Source organism: Myotis lucifugus, unplaced genomic scaffold (assembly GCF_000147115.1).
Source record: "Myotis lucifugus unplaced genomic scaffold, Myoluc2.0 scaffold_85, whole genome shotgun sequence".
Lineage (NCBI taxonomy): Eukaryota > Metazoa > Chordata > Mammalia > Chiroptera > Vespertilionidae > Myotis > Myotis lucifugus.
The window spans coordinates 779,792-799,525 of record NW_005871133.1 but is presented as its reverse complement, the minus strand read 5'-3'; the positions used below and the strand labels follow the sequence as shown (position 1 = coordinate 799,525).

General features: G+C 49.6%; 1 pseudogene; it reads right to left on the bottom strand.

Annotated features, from left to right (window-relative positions):
• Positions 1 to 19,519, bottom strand: part of LOC102442678 — a 57,127-nt pseudogene extending 37,608 nt beyond the window's left edge.
• Between the last annotated feature and the right edge of the window lie 215 nt (positions 19,520 to 19,734).

Below are 19,734 nucleotides of genomic sequence, written 5' to 3'. Positions count from 1 at the left end.
CTTCCCTTCCACACTCTGGCCATGAAGAGCTGGAGCTGTCTTTTAATTGTTTCAGACCAGCAGTTTCTAGCACAGCGCCTGGCACACGATAGCTGCTCAATAAGTGTTGGTGGGAGAATGAAGGATAAGACTCGCTCATAAACTACGGGTATCATGTAAGTACCACCTGGGCAGACCAGCCCCTCCAGGCCTGTGGACATTCTATCAGCCTCCAGTGCTGCCAACTACGACCCGCCAAGGTTTTATTGCGTTTATTAGTGAGGCAAGATAAACCCAGTCTGACAGGTCCTCCTACGCATATATCAGACAGACAGTGAAGATTAAACAGTCAGCCCTGGCACACACCCGCCGTGACCCCGAGGCCAGGCTGCATCTGGTACCCAGGGGCTGAGCGGGAGAGCTGCACCCCGAGACTGGAATAGTCCTCAAGGTCTCGCCCTGGGTCGGGGCTGGGCCAGGGAAAGGGAGCCTGTGGAGGAGGAGGGCTGCACACCTGCCCGAAGTTTTCTTGGTACAATATCTGGTTTAGAAAAACAAGATCCTTGCCCAAGGCAACAGAGGACCACCAGGCCCCGAAGGCTGATGCTCGAAAATAAGATACTCTGCGATACGAAAGAGTTACACCATGAAAGAGATTCCGAGCAATGGAGGGCACTTCTCCCCTGGTAAAATGCATGAACTCAATCAATACACATTCTTCCCCCGGCTCAGCAGCCCAGGACAACCTGGTCTCAATGGGAGAATTTCACCTTTGGCAGGAAGGGGGTGAACTCAGCCTTGTTCTCAAGATAAGCAAATTCCAACGGAGAGGCCGGTTCTCTTCCCCTCTCCTACCCCCTCCCCCAATTTAGAAGAACGAGTGCATTGCTGCCTCCTCAAGTTAGGATCCAGAGAAAGCTGAAGAGCTATTTCTTCATTGAGGTTTGATATTCCTCTAAATCTACTTTTCGTTGCCCCAAGCCAAAGCCAGTTATCTCGTGATGGAAAGAAATTGTTTCGGTGTGATATGATTTGTATCTGGTAAGTCATGCACCCTGCGGATTATCGTCATATTCCTGTCCTTTGGCTGTTTCCAAAATGACAGTCTATTGATCCAGTCATCGCCGCCCAGGTTTTGAAGTTCACGGGAAAGGACGTCTCCCTTGTGCTGTCCATTCGCACTGTTCCTTGCGCTGCAGCGTAGAAGAGCTGCCTTTCATGCTGTGCGTGCTTCCCCTGCCCCTTCCGACGAGGACAAATCACCCAGGTACTTCTGCTGCCCACCAGGCACGAGTCCAGGCGCTGAGCTGGCTCCCAGCGTCTGCTGAGCTGAGTGGAGTTGAGTATAGCTGTCGCTCCCAACCTCTGTTGAGACTCTGCCCTTGACATTAGGAAGTGACAGCACCATGGTCCTCTCTGGGAAGGCAGCAGATATAGCAGGACACCGCGTATGGATGCCCCCTCTGTTTTGCTTGAGCCTTACAACCATGGGCGAGGCTGGGAGAGGGTGGCGGCAGCGGCATTTCACACGGGCGGGAACCGGGTTTTCCTGAGGGACTCTGGGAGCCACGGAGCTGGGCTTTGGCCCTGGTGTGCTCGCGCCAGGCACAGAGCTCTTTTCTCTCCCTTATCCCTGAGTCCGTCTCAGTATCACTCCACTGCAAGCGGCATTGCTTCAACAGCACCTTGGCCCTGCCGCTCGGGAGCTGCGGGACCTGGAGCAAGGTTTATCTTTCCCAGCCTGTGTCTTCATCGGCTCACGGCTCACGGAAGCTCAGAGGCCCAGGTAGCATTCCCCGGGGCTGCTGCACAAGGAAAAGGAAATGGTGCAGCTGAAGATTCTCACACAGCGGTTGTCCCTCCCTAGCGACAAACTGCTTAATGGGAGCGATGGAAGCTCTTCCTGCTGCGACCAGCAAATTGCCTTCCGGGCACTGAGGCCAGTCAATAGTAGGACCAGCCATCATTTTTGAGCTCTCACTGTGTGCCAAGATGCCACACTAAGTGCTTCTTAAAGCCCTTCTACCATTGAAGGTAGGTACTGGAGTAGATCAAATTGTTGTTCAAACCATTTCTGCCCTTCCCTGGGGGATCAGGCTCTCCTCTCCCATTCACTTGGAGTCATCAGTGGTATATTCATATTCTCTCTCTCTCTCTCTCTCTCTCTCTCTCTCTCTCTCTCTCTCTCTCTCTTCCTCCCTCTGTTTCCCCATCTTCTGCCACTGAAATGGCAAGGCCTAGACAGGGGCTGCATCTAAGTCTGGGCCACATTGAACCTGACCTGGATCAGCAGAGCTGAAACCAATCCACAGTGAACATGGAACGTGAAAAAGAAATAAACTTCTGTGGTTTAACACAGCGTAACTTGGTTTAAATGGACATGATAATAAGGGACGTGGAGGCACAGATCAGATCGGGCAATTGCCCGAGATGGCACTGCCAGCAGGTGGCAGCGTCCCTCTAACCGCAGGCCCCCTGCAGCTCCTTTCCTCTCCCCTACTCTCCGCTGCAGCACCAGGTCCTCTGGGGCCCAGAGTCTGGGCAAAGGCAGCCTCTCCCTTGTCCCTTCTCTGCTTCTCTGCAGCAGGGCACGGGGAGCCACTTCCTCATTCTTCAGACGCTCCTGTGGGACTTCCAGGTCCTGCACCCCTCCCTGCCTGCTCCTCAGCATCCCCCTTACCCCCCAAGGCAGCCTGACTCCGTAGTCACAGCACAGGCTTGAGAGTCAGACAGAATCCAAAGGACCAATCCTGCCCCAGCTCTGTGGCCAGAGGCACGTCACTCATCCACTCTGAGCGCCAGGTTTTGAGAGGAAGACTAGGGTAAATGCCTCCCTCACAGGCTGTTGGGAGCATCATCGACCCAGCGGGCATGCATGAGGGGGACATGCCAGCCAGGAGGCCACTCGTGCCCTCACCTGAGCATCTTTCCTACCTCACTTGACCCTACCCTTCTCCCTCTCTGGTCAGTTCATCCATCAAATTGAACTAAAAGATCCAGAAACAAATTAGTTAGATCCATTAGCAATTGCTCAACCTTCAAACCCATCCATAACCTCCTCACCTCGCCACCCTCAGCTTCCAGCCTAGTGCGGTCACCGACCTCCCATCTGGATCACCGCAGTGGCCTCCTAACTGCTCTCCCTGGTCCCACACGGCACCTGCAGCTCGCCTGTTACCATGCAAGTCCCACCACGTCCCTCCTTCACTCCCTGCCTCCCGAAGGCTGTGTCTCATGGCTCATATGCCTCTAGGCTTTGGGTAAACCGGCACCATGGCCCTCTCAGAGCTCACCTCCTCTGATGCTCCCCCACCACTCACACCAGCCACACTCATCTCCATGCTCTTCTGTGAACACCTCAGGCCATGCCCCATGTCAGGTCTTTACCCACATTCTCCCCTCGGGCTCAGACACCCACATGGACCACTCGCACTCGCGTCTCTGCTCTGATGCTGCTGGACCAGAGGGAGGCCTTCCCAGACAGCAGTTACAAACACAGCACTCCGCCCGCCTCCCAGAGTCACTTTCCAGACCCTCACTTACCTTTCTCTTCTTCACAGCACCATTGCACCTGAAACACTGCATTTGCTTACTCTGTCTCCCCTGCTAGAATGGACGGAACTGCTCTGAGAGCTGCTGTAACCCCAGTGCCTAAAATCACTGCCTGACATGTGGTGGGTATTCAGTACATTTTATTGGAAGAATGATTGAATGGGTAATACTGGATTCTTGAACTAAAAAGCAACAGTAAGGCCACAGAGAAGCAAGGAAGGCACCCAATAGTCAGCAGAGAGCAGCAGGAAAATGGAACAGACACAGAAAGAAAGGCAGAAATTAGATACCTTTTGTCCCAAGAAAGATGGATAAAGGGGCTGCCATTCCTGATGTCTAAGGTCATGTTCCAGGGCGTCCAGCTGTTCCATGCCCTGGGATATAATAACACTACAGACTGTGTGCGCACACACACCACACACACCACACACACCACACATGCACATATGCCACATCACATACACACCCATCCATATGCATACACACCATACACACTCATAGACACATACACACCACACCATGCAGGCACATGTACTGTGGAGAGCAGCTACAGTGTTTGGACAGGTTCAAGCCTCGGACTAATGAGAGGGCACAGTCCTCTCGTGGCCACGCGCAAGTCCCAGCTTGGAGGGCAGGGCCCTCCCAGCACAATTATAGCCAACAGCTAAAGTTGTAAGCTTGAACCTATGGTCCGAACACGTGGCCCATGTGTCTGAGTGATGTGGGCTTGATAGAGTTCAGGTGCATGTAGTTGAGTAGGATCGAAACCCACGAGAATGTTGTAAACATCTTGACCACACCCTTATTTTGCCTCGTGGAATCTGGCTATAAAATAAAGACATGGCTTGTAGTCCGTGTCGCTGTCTCTCCATCAGAGAGGCAGCGTCCCACTGAGACCCAGCTTTCATTCTCTTGTCTGTCTTTTCTCCATCCTTCACTGCCCCCTCTCAGGTTCACCCTTGGCCATGCTGGCGCAGCACAACACACACCACACATGCACATACACCACATGACACACACATCCATCCATATGCATACACACCATACACACACATAGACACATGCACACCACCACAACACTGTGCAGGCACACGTACCACACACCACATCACATGCCACACAACACACTTCACTGGAATGCCCTTGAGTGAGTTTCTGAGTCTTGCTGCCTAATGATCCACACAGTGGCAGTGTGTACACAGCCCACACAGAACCGGGCTCACACTAGTGTTCATTAGTGTGAGTTCCTTTCTTCCATGGAAGCTCCAGCTCTGAGCAGTTCCCAAGGTGAGCACTTGCCCAGGGTTCACGTCCATGTACTCTCTTTCCTTAGAGTCATCGCCTCGTCCCCTCACCCCCCATCTTACCCCTGCCCCCCCACGTCCGCCTGCCTTCCCACTTTGTAGCACTTCCAGTCCCTCCATCTGTCCTCTCCACTTGCTTTGTTCTCTGCTGTTCGCCCTGCAAAACCGACGCCCCTCCCAACTGCCCTGTCTGGCAAGAGCACCTTTGACTTGCAGGCATTCTGGTCAGAAACCCAGAAGTCATCTTGAGCAGCCATGTCCATCACCCCTGCATCTGTCCACGCAGCCTGCTGACTCCTCGCACACACTTCCCGGAGTAACTTCTCTTTTCCATTTCCACGGCTTCATCCAGGAACCCTCCACTCAGCCCAGAACAAGCCGGGTCCCCTTTACGCTCTAAGAGCCCCTGCACTTTCATTCGCAGCCTTTGCATGCTTTGTCACCGCCTGCCTGTGAGAATGTTGCGTTACTGCCTCTCTCCCCGGCTAGACTATACACTCCACAAGGACAGTTCTCAATAAATGCTGTTGGATGGCAAATGGAGTTATTTTTTCTTTGTTTCTCTGTCCTCATCCCCAGCTATGATGGCAGTTCCTGAAGGACAGAGCTGTGTCTATTGCTGCTTGTTTCGCCCCCAGTCCCAGTGCTGAGCCCAAAACCAAGAGCACACTAGGCACTCGGCAAGTAAGGGCGTACATTACTGTGTCCCAGTCAATCAGGCAGATGTTGAGTTTGTTTGGGGAAAAGCCAGATCCCACTCCCAAGTGACCAGTCCCATTACCAGGCCTTGCCGGCCCCAGAACCCGATAACCTGATGTTGGTGTTGCCCAGCGGCCCACCAGGCTGGCGGAGTTCCCTTCCTTTGCCTCCTGACATGGCAGTAATTAGAAACAGCCGTCGCCACCACATTGCGTTCCCCAGAGTGCCCTGCAGGATGCGCAGAACACATGTAGCTGCCAGACCCCCTGCCGGGAAGAGAATAGCGGCATCATTTGCTGAACACGACCAGGGTGACGGTGACGGCGAGGGGGATGAGACGCTGCATAGCAAATAGCTGCCCCATCTTCACTAAAGCCCTAAATAATTTCTCCACTTGAAAAAAATAAAAGAGAGAGAGAGAGAGAGAGAGAGAGGGAGAGAGAGAGAGAGAGAGAAATGCACAATTAATTTTTCATGGAGATCATCCCACTTAGAAGCTGAGGGAAGGGCTGCGCATACTAAGAGCCGGGCTTGGGAGGCCACGGTCGCGGCTTAGACAAAGCCGCCGAGAGGGAAGCAAAGCAGGAAACCGGTGGCATTTCCGTGGCTCCTGTGGACCTGGGGTGGCAGGACGGAGGCTGCCTGCGTGCTCTCTCTCATCTCTACGTCCCGCTCTGGGCTCTGACGTGTCGCTTTCACTGCCGTATTTGCCACAACAACCCTGGGGGGCCGACTTCTCCTTTTCTACAGGAGGAAACTGAGGCTCAGGGGAGTCAGGCGCCTCGGCCACGGTCAGCCAGCCAGTGGGAGGCCGAGCAGGACTCCAAGGCCAGCGGGCTCCCCACACACAGGTCCGCCCCAGGCCCCACAGGCATTGGGGAGGCGCTGGGTGGCCATCTGTCTAGACAGCATGGCAGGCTGGCCTTCACCCCAGCCAGTTGCCCATCCAGGTTTCTCTGAGCATGTTAACCGTTTACACTTTCTGCCTTAGCCTCGAAGCGAAGAGCAGGCAGGAGCAGGCGAAGGCGGCTGACTCTCCGCCTGGCCCTCCGAGTAGGGGTCCCTCCAGCGTGACACCCAACACTGCTGGGGAGAAGAAGGTAAAAACACCAGCTCAGAGACACCCACCCCTGCCTGCCATTTCCTCTGCCACCTCACTACTGTGTGACCTGGGCAAATGGCTTAACCTCTCTGTATTTAGTCCCCAGGGCTGCTGGAAGAAAGTACTGCAAACTGGGCACCTTAAAACAACAGACATGTATCCTCTTATAGTTCTGGAGGCTAGAAGTCTGAAATCGGGGTGTCACCGAGGGTTGGTTCCTTCTGAGGGCTCTGAGGGAGAATGGGGTCCAGGCCGCTCTGCCAGCTTCTGGTGGCTGTGGCCTTCCTCGGGGTTGCGCGACTGGAGGAGGCTTCGCTCCAATCTCTGCCCCACCTCCCCCCTGCGTGTCCTTCTCTTCCTATAAGGACAGCAGTCTTACTGGATTAGGGGCTGCCTACTCCAGTGTGACTAACGAATGCAACCACCCTATTTTTTAAAAGTATTTTTTATAATTTTTATTTATTTCAAAGAGGATGTGTGAGAGAGAGATAGAAACATCAATGATGATAGAGAACCACTGATCGGCTGCCTCCTGCACGTCCCCTACTGGGGATATAGCCCCAACCTGGGCATGTGCCCTGACCTCCTGGTTCATAGGTGGATGCTCAACCATCCAGCCACACTGGCCCAGCTGCTACCGCCCTATTTCCACATGAGGTCGTTCTGAGGTGCTGGGGTTAGGACAGCCGTGGGCAAACTACGGCCCGCGGGCCGGATCCGGCCCGTTTGAAATGAATAAAACTAAAAAAAAAAAGACCGTACCCTTTTATGTAATGATGTTTACTTTGAATTTATATTAGTTCACACAAACACTCCATCCATGCTTTTGTTCCGGCCCTCTGATCCAGTTTAAGAACCCATTGTGGCCCTCGAGTCAAAAAGTTTGCCCACCCCTGGGTTAGGATCTCAACGCACCTTTTGGGAGGACAGAATTCAACCCTCTGCCTCTGTTCCTCCTAAAGGAAGAACAGCACACACTTCGCAGGGTGTTAGTTAGGACTGGCTGAGTTAGCACTTGGCAGGGACTCAGAGGAGAGCCTAGTATGCAGTATGAGTGCCACACGTGTTACTTGTGATTAATGATGTCATTATCACTGCTTGTGGAGGGGATGGAAGTGTCCCTTTTTCTCCGAGACACCAGCTGAATAGACTGTATCCTATATAATAAAAGGGTAATATGCAAATTGTCCCCTCAACCTGGAGTTCGATGGGAGTTCGACCAGGGGGCAGGGTGGCCTGCCAACTGCCCAGGGCCCCTCCCCATGGCCAGCCCTGCCCAATCAGCCCGATTGGGGCAGGATGACTGGACCCCACCCATGCACGAATTCGTGCACTGGGCCTCTAGTTTTCATATAGAAACTAGCTCTATTCCCACAACTAGAAGTTTAAATATTCATTAGCTCAGGTCCTTAGTGGCATATGAAGGAAATCTCCTCGGGCCAGCATTAGCAGAGAGGGGAGAGGCTGGGAAAGGGGGGAGCAAGAATTCCCCAAACAAAAGCAAGAATTCCAGGAGGGTTGGGAAACTGAGGTCTGGGGGGCTGTAGGGAGTTCAGAAGCCCAGCTTTCTTACATTTCTCTCTGCATACCTTCTCTGCTCCTTCACCTCCCTGGGTGCAGACCCTTACTGCCTGTGTGATTTGGGGTGACTTACTGAACCTCTCCATGCCTCAGTTTCCTCATCTGAAACAGGGATGAGAATAGGGTAAAATGAGTTAATAACATGTAGAGCATTTAGCATGGCACAGAAGAGCACTTAGCGTGTGTTAGCTGTTATTGTTCTCTCTGCTCGGCTTTTCCTGCTGTTCTGTCTACAAGGAGGAAAACAGCTGCCGACCGCCCCAGAGGTTTTCCCACTCCTCCCTTCACGAGAACAATCCAGGCTGGGGCCGAATATCCTCTTGGCAATGCCTAGTTGCTGAAGAGCGTCAGGCCAGCCCAGGTGGGGGCCTGCCCTTGTGGTCTGTGGCAGCTGATCCATGTCCAAGGCCATCCCCTCCCTTTTCCAAACTCCTCCTGCTGGAGAGGCCCAATTGTAAGTGTGCTGCCTAGACTTTCAGGGTCAGATCCCATCCTCACCACCTTCTCTGATTTCCCACAACACCTCGATTAAGACCCATGTTGTCACTCTGGTTTAGAAGGCCCTCCCAGATCTAGCCCCTGCCTGCTTCTCAGCCCTTTCCCAGGCTCCGCTGGCCTTGCCAGGCATGTTGGCCTTCTTTCTGTTCCTTAAGCACAGCAAGCTTGTGGCCTCCCCAGGACCTTTGCATGTGCCAGTCCTGCTGCCTAGAATAACTTTCCCCGTGATTTCCACATGACCGTCTTCTCACTATTCAGATCTCTGCTCAAATGCCACTCACCTTCCCAGAGAGACCTGCCCTGACCTCTTTATCTAACAGCAGCTCCTATCGCCACCCCCAGTCACACTCTCTTCATCGCCTGGTTGTCATTTCTTCATAGCAGTGATCACTATCCGGTTCTATCTTGTCTGCTCATGAGCTTGCTTACTTATTTTCAGTCTACTCTCCACAGAACATAAGCCTCATGGGAGTAAAGACATTATTTGTCTTATTCTCTCTGATGCCCCCCACACCCACAGCAGAGTTTATATAGCCTATATACTCATAACGATTGGGGGAATGAACACATCTATGAATGAATGAACTCTGAACCTGGCATCACGTGAGTGGTGGTCAGAAGTTTCTCTTTGCTTTGGGTTGTGCCATTAGCGATCCTTCCTAACCTTGCACCGCCCACTCCAGGGTGCCAACAACACGCAATCAGGCCCTGCTGCATTAGCTTCTCAGACCCCCATATTTAGTAAGACATATCTTTTGGAAATTTTGTACCAGCTTTTTATTTTCCCGTTGCCCTAGTTTTACTTGTTTTACTCAATTGCCCATAGTATAGTTCTCCAGTTACTATGTTAAATATCACTAATAGCATTTATCAAAATCAAGCAAGGCTTTTCTCCCCTTTAGTCCTGAGCAATCACAGAACTTTTCCAATCCTCCAGTTTATTATGTAATGTTATCGTCACCCAAGGATGCAAGATGATTTATTTGTTTACATGGGTGCGGGTTGTTCAAATATGCCTTTATCTGCTCTGGAGTAGCCATTCTTCTTCTATTGCCTTAATTGTATCTTATTAGACATCTTGGTTTTGTTTTATGTTGTGTGGCCTCGGGATATACTGATGCGTTTAAACATCCTCACACCCACTTGGATATATTGCAAGTCATTTATTTACACTCATTGTAACTTGTCTAGGAGCTAAGAAACCATCGTGGATCACTCTCTTACAAAGAAAAACTAAGCCAAGGGCCTTTCTCCTGCATCCTGACGAGCAAACACCCAGGCTCCGGGAAGGGTGTTTACATCTCCCTCCCATGCTATGCCCATCCTAGCTCCTTTCAAGCGGAAGAGAAGAGAACGTAGAAACCGCCTCAACTTGCAAAGAGGTCCCTGGCAGCACAGGGCCAGAGTGTCCCGGCACCACCACCAAGGGTTTTACAAGGCTTCTCCGTACAGATGCTAACTGGTCTCTGGTCCTCAGAGCACCCGGGAAAGGAAAGCGGCCTGAGGAATCACCCTGCCCTGGTCTCACTCCACCCTCTTTCCTCAGCTGCTTTTTGGAGTTTGATTCTTGTGGGTTTGGTTGCTGAACGTTTCCTCTCTGTGTCCCATGCATTACTGAGTAGTCCACCCGCAAGATCAGAGCACTGAGCTGGGGTTGGATTTCTGTTAGAAAGGGACAGCCTCCCCCTAGGGTCGTGGAGGTCTCGGTCCCCTCCGTCAGAAGAGCTGTCTGTCCCTGTGACCTCCTCCTCAGCCCTGCACCTCGGTGGCTGTGGGGGACAGCTAACAGGGTCTTAGTCTAGAGCCCCCGATGGCGGAGGCCTATCAGGATGGAGTCACTTCCCTGAGGTATATCTAGAAGTGGATGCTCGAGCAGCCACCCGTTTCAGTAGAAAAGACCCGAGGCAGCCTAGTTTGGCCTGCAATTAAGTCTCCTCTGTAATGAATCGCTCAGGGAACTTTTCCAGCTTTCCTTCTGGTTTTATGGTTTTCTTCAGATTCCTTTCCCTGCATTGTTCTCTCCCCTCCTCCCCCCACTCCCACACCCTCCCGTCTGGAGCTGGAGAAATCGCTTCTTCTCCTGCTGAACCTCCTGGTTTATGGTCGCTGGCACAGACGCTTCCCTGTGGCTCCTGAGCTTCCCAATCATGTCCTTCCTAATAGGAAGCAGCAGGCTCAGAGGCATTGCATTGTCTTCTTTCCAAGTCATAAAATTCTCTCCCTTCCTCTGGGATGCCGCCGGGGTCTCTCCGTGGATAACGGCAGTTAAACCCCACACGTGTCCTGCTGGTAGACTCTGTTTACGGTGACCTGTGGCCCAGCGGCCAAGCCATCACCGGTTGGCTCGGTGAAATTTTCCAGAACACTTAAATATCCAGCTCTCGCTGCACCCCGATGAGCTGTGGATTAATATGACTCATGTTACTGTAGTCGATAAAGGCCATGAAAGCCACGGAGGTCCGTGTGGCTGACCCAGTGCCCCTTCGTAGAGCAGAGCCGGCAGCCCCTTTGCTGGACTGCAAGCTCTGCCGCAGGAAACAGCAAATTTTATTCTCTCCATCCTCCAGCCACTTGGAGTGTCTCTCTGTTCTTGCTCCCCTTGCTCCAGTCCCTCCACCCCACCCACCCCCAGGCCCCCAGAATACAGAGAATGGAAAGCATAACCTTCTAATGTTTCGGACACTAAAGAAAAACACCTAGCTATGGGCGCAGTGGGTTTTCTACTTGAAGAGTGCCCTTCCTCCTTGAATGCAAAGCCTTTTACAAAACTGCCATTTCCTCATATAGAAGAGGAGACCGGTTTATTTAAAAAGGGGGTGGGGGGGAGCTAGACACAGATAGAAGATAAGTTGGCCCAAGGTCCTATTTGGGAGTCAGAGATGGAATAAGAAGTGGTCGCTGGACTTTTCCAGAAGGTGCTGTGCGGCCAGCTACCCTCGCAGTGCTCTGAGCACTGGCTCCGTGGCAGGCGGTGGCCGGGAGCCCTCCAAGAGGGCTGGCCTGGGACCCTTCTCTGCTTTGTATCTTCTCAGGGCTCTAGGGCCGGGAAAATACAAAACCCCTTTCCCAGTCCCGGGCTACCCTGTCAGTTCCCACGAATTAGCCGGAGACTCCTGTGTGTTGAATAAACTGCCAAGGCGCCACCCAAGCTGGGCTCCCAACGCTGAAATCATAATTACACCAGCACAGGTTCCACAGGGGACCCAGCTAAGACGTTTGACATTAACGGAGAGGAATAGCGTGACTGCTTATGTAAATTACATCACAGGATGCAAAGGAATTTAATTATTTTCGGTTGCTTTGGCAGCAACACCCAATGACTTTTAACGAAATATTTAACAAGGATTTGTTCTTCATGTTGAGTCCTATGAGATGTTTTTTTCCTGGAGTAGATATCCATTCGCAAACAGTTAAAAGACAATGTATGGAAATACAACCTCATGTTCATAAAACTGAGGAAAACGTTGATTTTAAACACTGCCTGTTTAGCGTGGGTAAGCTGCGTGCCCTGGTGTGTGCAAAGCAGCTCCTGTTCTCGTCCGGTTGAAACTTTCATCCCAGCAGGGGAATGAATGGGGCAAGGGGAAGGCAGGCGGGGCAGAGGTGGAGCCGGCCTCCGAGTCAGTCTCCTGGGGTCAAATCCCAATTCTGCCACGTGGGCCTGGCAGTAATGGGGCCTCCCTGAGCCTCAGATGGTGAAATGACCATCACCATCTTCTGCCCTGTGGCACAGAGGCCTACGCGAATTAATTTATGGGAGTCTCTTCGCTCCACGCCGGCCACATAAGCGCTGGAGAAACAGTAACGATTATTATGAAGAGGAATGTGGCACATTTCAAGCATGCCCATGCAAACTAGGACGGGGGTGCCGTGGAGGAGGGAGGACCTGCAGGCTGAGCTATCCGGGGCCACGGCAGTTGGAGGAGAGAATGTTTTATCTATGAAATGTGGACGGTGCAAGAGACAGACGGGTGTTGACTTAGAAGAAAGTGCCATTCAGTAGAGTTTAAGAGACAGGCTGCCAAATTCTTTGAAGGCCATAACTATAAGACCTCTGAGAGGGCTGTGTGAAAGTGAGAGGGAGAAAGAAAATGTGAGTAGCGGCCCAGGCCATGCCAGCCCTTCACTGGTGTCTCGTATTTGTGGGGCATCTTGGCTAAAACAAAACTTTGTGGGGACAGATTTGTTTAGGGCAGTGGTTCTCAACCTTCCTAATGCCGCGACCCTTTAATACAGTTCCTCATGTTGTGGTGACCCCCAATTTCATTGTTACAAATTGAACATAATTAAAGCACAGTGATTAATCACAAAAAAATATGTAATTATATATGTGTTTCCCATGGTCTTAGGCGACCCCTGTGAAAGGGTCGTTCGACTCCCAAAGGGGTCGCGACCCACAGGTTGAGAACCGCTGGCTTAGGGCTAAGGCCCCTCTGCCCTCTGGAGCTCAGCCTGGGAGCCTGCTACCTGCACCAGATCACCCTGTCTGTGAGGCCTCATGTCAGAGGAGTTTCTGGGGTGGGACAGCAGCTACTGCCCTCTGGTCTGTAAGGGAGGCCGGCCGTGCACTGTGGACAGACTGAGGTGCTTGAAGAAGGTTCAGAGCTGCCCTGGCTGGGTGGCTTGGGTTGCAGGTTTGATCCCCAGTCGGGGTGCGTACAGGAGGCAACTGATCGATGTTTCTCTCTCACATGGCTATGTCTCTCTCACCTTCTCTCTCTAAAAATCAATAAAAGCATATCCTCAAGTGAGGATTTTTAAAAAAACAAATGTTTATTGATTTCAGAGAGGGAGGGAGAGGGAGAGAGAGATAGAAACATCAATGATGAGAGGGAATCATTGATTGGCTGCTTTCTGCACGCCCCACACTGGGGATTGAGCCCAAAACTCAGGCATGTGCCCTGACCGGGAATCGAACCATGACCTCCTGGTTCATAGGTCAATGCTCAACCACTGAGCCACGCCAGCCGGGCCTCAAGTGAGGGTTTAAAAAAAAGGTTCACAGCTCACTGTTTTAAACAGGTCGTGGAATAATTGTTTTCTTCAAGAGAAACTGCTAAGAATATAAATTTTCTTTTGTCCTTGTGTTTAGGATTCCAAAAGTTAAATTTTAATCTTCTGTTACCACTATGTTAACCCCCGTGGTTAGAATGTTTGCTTTTTTCTTTCCTTGGTTCTGATTTTCTATTTTATTAGTCCCGTCTTTTATGCCCTTGATGTAAGCTGCCTGGAATTCCTGTTGGAAGAGGTGAGATCTACACCATAAAATAAAAATAAAGAGAAGACACTCTATAAAAGTTTGCTGAAGTTATTGAAGTGTCTAATGTTTCCACATAAACCGGACTGCTTCTGAAAAGCAAGTAACCACAAGAGAGAGCAATAACCAAAAAATGTTCTCCTTATTTTCTTGTTTATGTATGGGAATTCCACGTAAGAGAGCAATCCCGTCCCCCCGTTTCCTGCAGCCATAACGCAAACCCCCTCTTCCCTGTGAGAGGATCCGAGAACCGGTGGGTGCAGATGCTTCAGAGGCTGGCGGCACAAGTTGCACACCATCTGTTCGTCCTCTGCCTGGAGGCATATGCCGTTGCTCATTTCAGCCCTATCCTTACCATCCTGCCACCACTGCCCTGCCCTGCCTCGCCTCCTGGAGGGGAAAAAAGAGAGAAGAGAAAAGCAGAAAAACACACCTGCATCCTCAAGGATCAAAGAGATCTTGTCTGAAGCCATTCTTGAGGTTGCTATGGTGATGGACAATTCTGATCCTGGGGTGCAGGAGCCGCTGGTGTGAGGAAAGCGTTGAGTTGAAGAGTTATGGCCAGATGGGTGGCGAGAGTGCCAGAGTGGCTCCCCACTTGAGAAAATGACTGGCTTATTCAGCCCACTCTCCACACTCCCGCAAAGCCTGCCGGACGGGAAGCCAGCCCTTCCACGCTCAGATTGAACATTACCTGGTCCTTCTCTGCATGCCCTGGAGGAGGCCTTTTTCCATTACGCTCTAATGGGCCCTGCAAGGATGTCCTGAAGAAGGGAGCAATTTGCCTCTGAGGGTTCTGATGTCAGTTGATTTGAAGAGGAGCCCAGTTTCTCCTCTAATGGGCTCCCAGGGTGCTGCCTTTCCCACCACAGCCCCAAAGCTATAAACTTGTGAGCCTGGTCCACACTAGGACTTGCTTCTGCTTGCATGTGGAGCGACAAGAGGAATTGTAGGCAGATGCGGTCCGATGTCTAACCACACCTGAGGCCATCCTCCTCCAAAGCCTCGTCACCATGTGCTTGTCCAGCCTTCCTTGCACACCTCTGTCCCTCTGTGTCCTAGACAACTGTGTGCTTTTCTCATTTTGAAAAGACTTGTTAAATCCATTAGGTAAAATTCACGGGGTCTAACAACGGAGCCTCATTGTTTGTGCTGGCTAACGGGAACTGGCAAGGAGAACAATGAACCATAAATAGAAGGAAGACAGGCAATGCCTCCATCCCAAGGCTGTGGGCCCCTGAGGAAAACGGAAGGCTGACATCCACACACGTTCCTGGCCCATTCCCCCGACTGGCTCTCCTACAAGGTTGGGGAAGGCTCAAGTCTCTTTCCCCAGCCTCCCTTGATGCAGGAATGCCATGTGACATCATTCCGGCCAACGATGTCTGCTAGGGCCTCCTGGAAGATTACTGTTTTTCCCAATAAAAAAGCACCACCTCTTTCTTCCTTCTGCCTTCTCACTCTCTTGAATGGAGAAGTGAAGACTTGAGCAGTGATGTGACCACCACGAGAGAGATGCCGGCGATCCATGAACCAACGTCAGCGACGGCCAGGCTTCTTGTTTGAGAGGAAAATCATCCCTGTTTCTGTAAACCATTGTAGTTAGGCTGTTCTTTCACTGGCAGCCGAATGCCTTCCTCATTGATTTAGGCTCTCTCATTTCCATATTCTTTTTTTTTCACTTAAAATTTTTTTTATTGAATTTACTGGGATGACATTGGTTAATAAAATGATATAGGTTTCAGGTGTACAATTCTATGATACATCATGTGTATATTGTGTTGTGTGTTCACCACCCCAAGTCAAGCCTCCTTCTGTCACCATTAATCCCCCTTTACCCTTTTCTAGATTCCCCCAACCCCCTTTTCCTCTGGTACTCAGCATACTGTTGTCTGTCTATGAGGTTTTTTGTGTGTTTTTTGGTGTATTTGTTTTCTTTAATTTTTTATTGTTTGAAGTATTACATATAGTATTACATATGTCTCCTTTTCCCCCATTGACCTCTCCCCGGCCACCCCTAACTGCCCTCCTCCCCGCTCATGCCCTCACCCCCCTAGTGTCTGTGTCCATTGGTTAGGCTTATATGCATGCATACAAGTCCTTTGGTTGACCTCTTACCCACCCCCCATCTCCACCTTCCCTCTGAAGTTTGACGGTCTATTCAATGCTTCTCTGTCTCTAGATCTATTTTTGTTCATCAGTTTATGTTGTTTACTATGTTCCACAAGTGAGTGAGATAATGTGGTATTTATCTTTATCGATACAGCTCCTAGGGCAATGGAAACTGAGAAAATAAACCAATGGGACTACATCAAAATAAAAAGCTTCTGCACAGCAAAAGAAACCATCCACAAAACAACAAGAAAGCCCACTGCATGGGAGAACAGATTTGCCAGCATTATATTTGATAAGGGTTTAATCTCCAACATTTACAGAGAACTCATACAACTTAACAAAAGGAAGATAAACAATCCAATCAAAAAATGAGCAAAGGATCTAAATAGACACTTTCGAAAGTAGACATACAGAAGGCCAAGAGACATATGAAAACATGCTCAAAGTCACTAATCATCCGAGAGATGCAAATCAAAACAACAATGAGGTACCATCTCACACCAGTCAGAATGGCTATCATCAACAAATGACAAGTGCTGGCGAGAATGTGGAAAAAAGAAACCCTCATGCACTGCTGGTGGGAATGCAGACTGGTGCAGCCACTGTGGAAAGCAGCATGTAGTTTTCTCAAAAAATTAAAAATGAAATTCCCATTTGACCCAGTGATCCCACTTTTAGGAATATATCATTTCCATATTCTGACTCTTTCTCAAAAAATGCAAATATATAAGGAGAAGCAGACACCAAAGCCAATGGAGGGTCACTTCTTGAAAATTTTAACTCAGAGTTATATCATTTAAATCATTTGGCAGCACCCAGAGGTGTTCTGTCCATCATTTCTGTTGTTTCTAAATGTTGGCTGGGTTAGGGTTTTCTTGGAGCCTCAGAAATCCTGCTGTATGCCCTGGGGGATAGAGCAATATTCCAATTCTTCTGACCAAACTGTTTTGGAAGGGAGGAGGGGAAGAGAGATGGAACGGTAGCACAGTAGAATGATAAAGTAAGTAGCCCTATAATTTCCTGTAGGATAGATGAAAGACCTCTTCAATATGCAGAATTCCTAAAAGGCAAGAGAATGAAGAGAGAAATGGGACCCTAATTTCCTTTTTATATGACAAGCCTCAATCCCAACTCAACCTGCTGTCCCTTTGGAAAATGTTCCACAAAGAAGGACATTGAAGAGGGAACAAGGATAAGCCCAACCCCCAAACCTGACGATGGAAGATTACAAGACCTTTTTCCAAACCACTTTCATTGTACTGTGTTCACTACCAGTGAGGTTGGCAAATATTCTGCTCTCTCTGTTCCAGCTCCGGGACCCTAGGCCATAGTTCATTCAAAGATCGGGGTCATTTTCTCAAAGTGGCAAAGAAAACAGGGATCCCAGTACCCACGTTACCCCTAATGCCACCTCTCTATCCTATCCCCAACTATACAAGAATAAAGTGAATCACCTCCCATCCCCAGCTTTCTCCTCACTTTCTGTTTCTCCAAAGCTCTTCTTCAGCTTCCTTCAAGGGCCTTTCTCTCTCTGAAGTTGTGTAGGTTCCTGAGAAACTCTTCATTTTATTTATTTATTTTTTCAGTTTCAGATTTGTTGCTCTGTGTCTGACCCAAGGTTCTGAGAGAAACCAGGAAGACCATAACTCCTGCCTGAGCCTTCTTCTTTGTCCCTACCTCAGACCTACAGGAAAATCCTCTCATACGTTAGACACCATCAAGTGCTTTAGACAAGGAAGACTTGCTGCCTTGGGACCTACAAGCTAGGAAGCCTGAGAGCTGGGCCATTTGAATTCTTCTATAGGGGACTAGCTGGGGTCTGCTATCAAAAGGACTCCCCTTTCTGTACAGCCTCCGGATAAAGGAAAAATCTGACACAAAATACACTTGAGAAATAGTCTTATGACCTGCTCATAAAAGGAAAGGATAACTACTCAAGCGACCTAATGTATTCCTTTCTTTAACAAAATATATTGAATGACTATTATGTGCCAGGTACCAGGAATAACGAACATTAAGCATGGACCCTGTTCTCAAGTAGCTCACAATAGGATGGGAGATGGAGAAAGAGACACATCATAATATGGTGTGATAAGTACTATGATAAATATAAATATATAGGAAGAGCATGCAAGCTTCTAGAATGCTGAGTAGAAGTTAACTAACCAAAAGAGGAAGTACAGAGGAGAGGGAAGAGAGGTACACAGTCCTGATGCAAGGGGCAATGAGCTAGGAGCGTGGGAAAGGCTGCTCAGGAGGTGCTGGGTGAGGGGCTGGGAGCACTTTCATTGCCCAGGAGTTGCATGTGGTCAGAGTCCATATCTGCCAACACTAGGGCTTTACACCACCGACACCCCAGAGAACTGTAATTTCTTCTCATATAGACCAAGCTGCCTATAGTAGGAGCAAAGCCCATCCACACCAGCTCCACATGTGCCTTCACTCGGCCACTTCTAACCATCCTCGAGAGTGCCTCTCTGCATTGCCAGACTGGGTGGCTATAAGGTTAAGAAAAGAGACATGTAGGCAGAGTGGTGAATCATACAAGTAGAGTCATGCTTTCATACAATCATTTCTGTAATGACTGAATGGCCAGACACCACTGTATTGATGTGCCATGCAATATTGAACCAGTTCCCCTATTGTTGGACCTTTGGGTTGCTTATTAATATTTTTTAAATCCTTATGGGAGGATATTTTTCCATTGACTTTTTTAGAAAAGTAGAAGGGAGAGGATGAGAAAGAGAAATGTGAAAGAGACACGTCAGTTGGTTGCTTCCCACATGTACCCCAACCAGGGCCGGGGATGGAGCCTGCAACCAAGGTCTGTGCCCTTGACAGGAATCAAACACAGGACCCTGCAGTCTGCAGGGCCAACACCCTATCCACTGAGCCAAACCAGCCAGGGCTGGGTTGTTTATTATTAATGATGTTGTGATGAATATCCATTAAAGAAGTTTCAAGCAGTAGTTTATGTAATGTATTCAAATTAACCACCTGAAGGATCCTTATTTTTCATTAACCTTTAAAATCTACTTTAACTTCATTATAATTTATACCAAAACTATCAACAAACCCCATCTCTGCCCTGTTGATTAGAGGCCTGATTTTGTTTCACTGTCTTGCATAGGCAAATGGTTTGATTGTTCATTACAGGAACTTCTCAAAAACCCATCAGCTGTTCAATGAAAATATCAATAGAATGTGCCCTAAAGTTCTTTGAATCCCTCCTTTCAAATCCTCACTTGCTGTTTCCATCAACCCTGGATTATTGTAGGGTGGTTCTTACCCAATCCTCAACAAGGATTATGCCTCTCCTCACCTCCATTGAAAGACTCACCTTAAATCAAACTTCCATGACAGCAAGTTCTGACCTTCCATTCCCCTTTTGGAGACATTGCCAAAGATTTTCAAGGCAGTGGTCTCCTTCATGGAGGTAAGCAATAAACTCAGCTTCGTCTTAGCCAACAGGTTGCATTGCAGATACCTGGGGAGCCAGCTTTTGGCAGGGCCTACACATTTTGTGCTGTGATGTCCTCAAGCTACCCTTGGAAAGGTTATACTGGTTGGTATTCCCAACATTGCACAGGCATAGCCACTTACCCATCTCTCACCAATACAGTTGTGTTGTTTAACTATCTGTCATA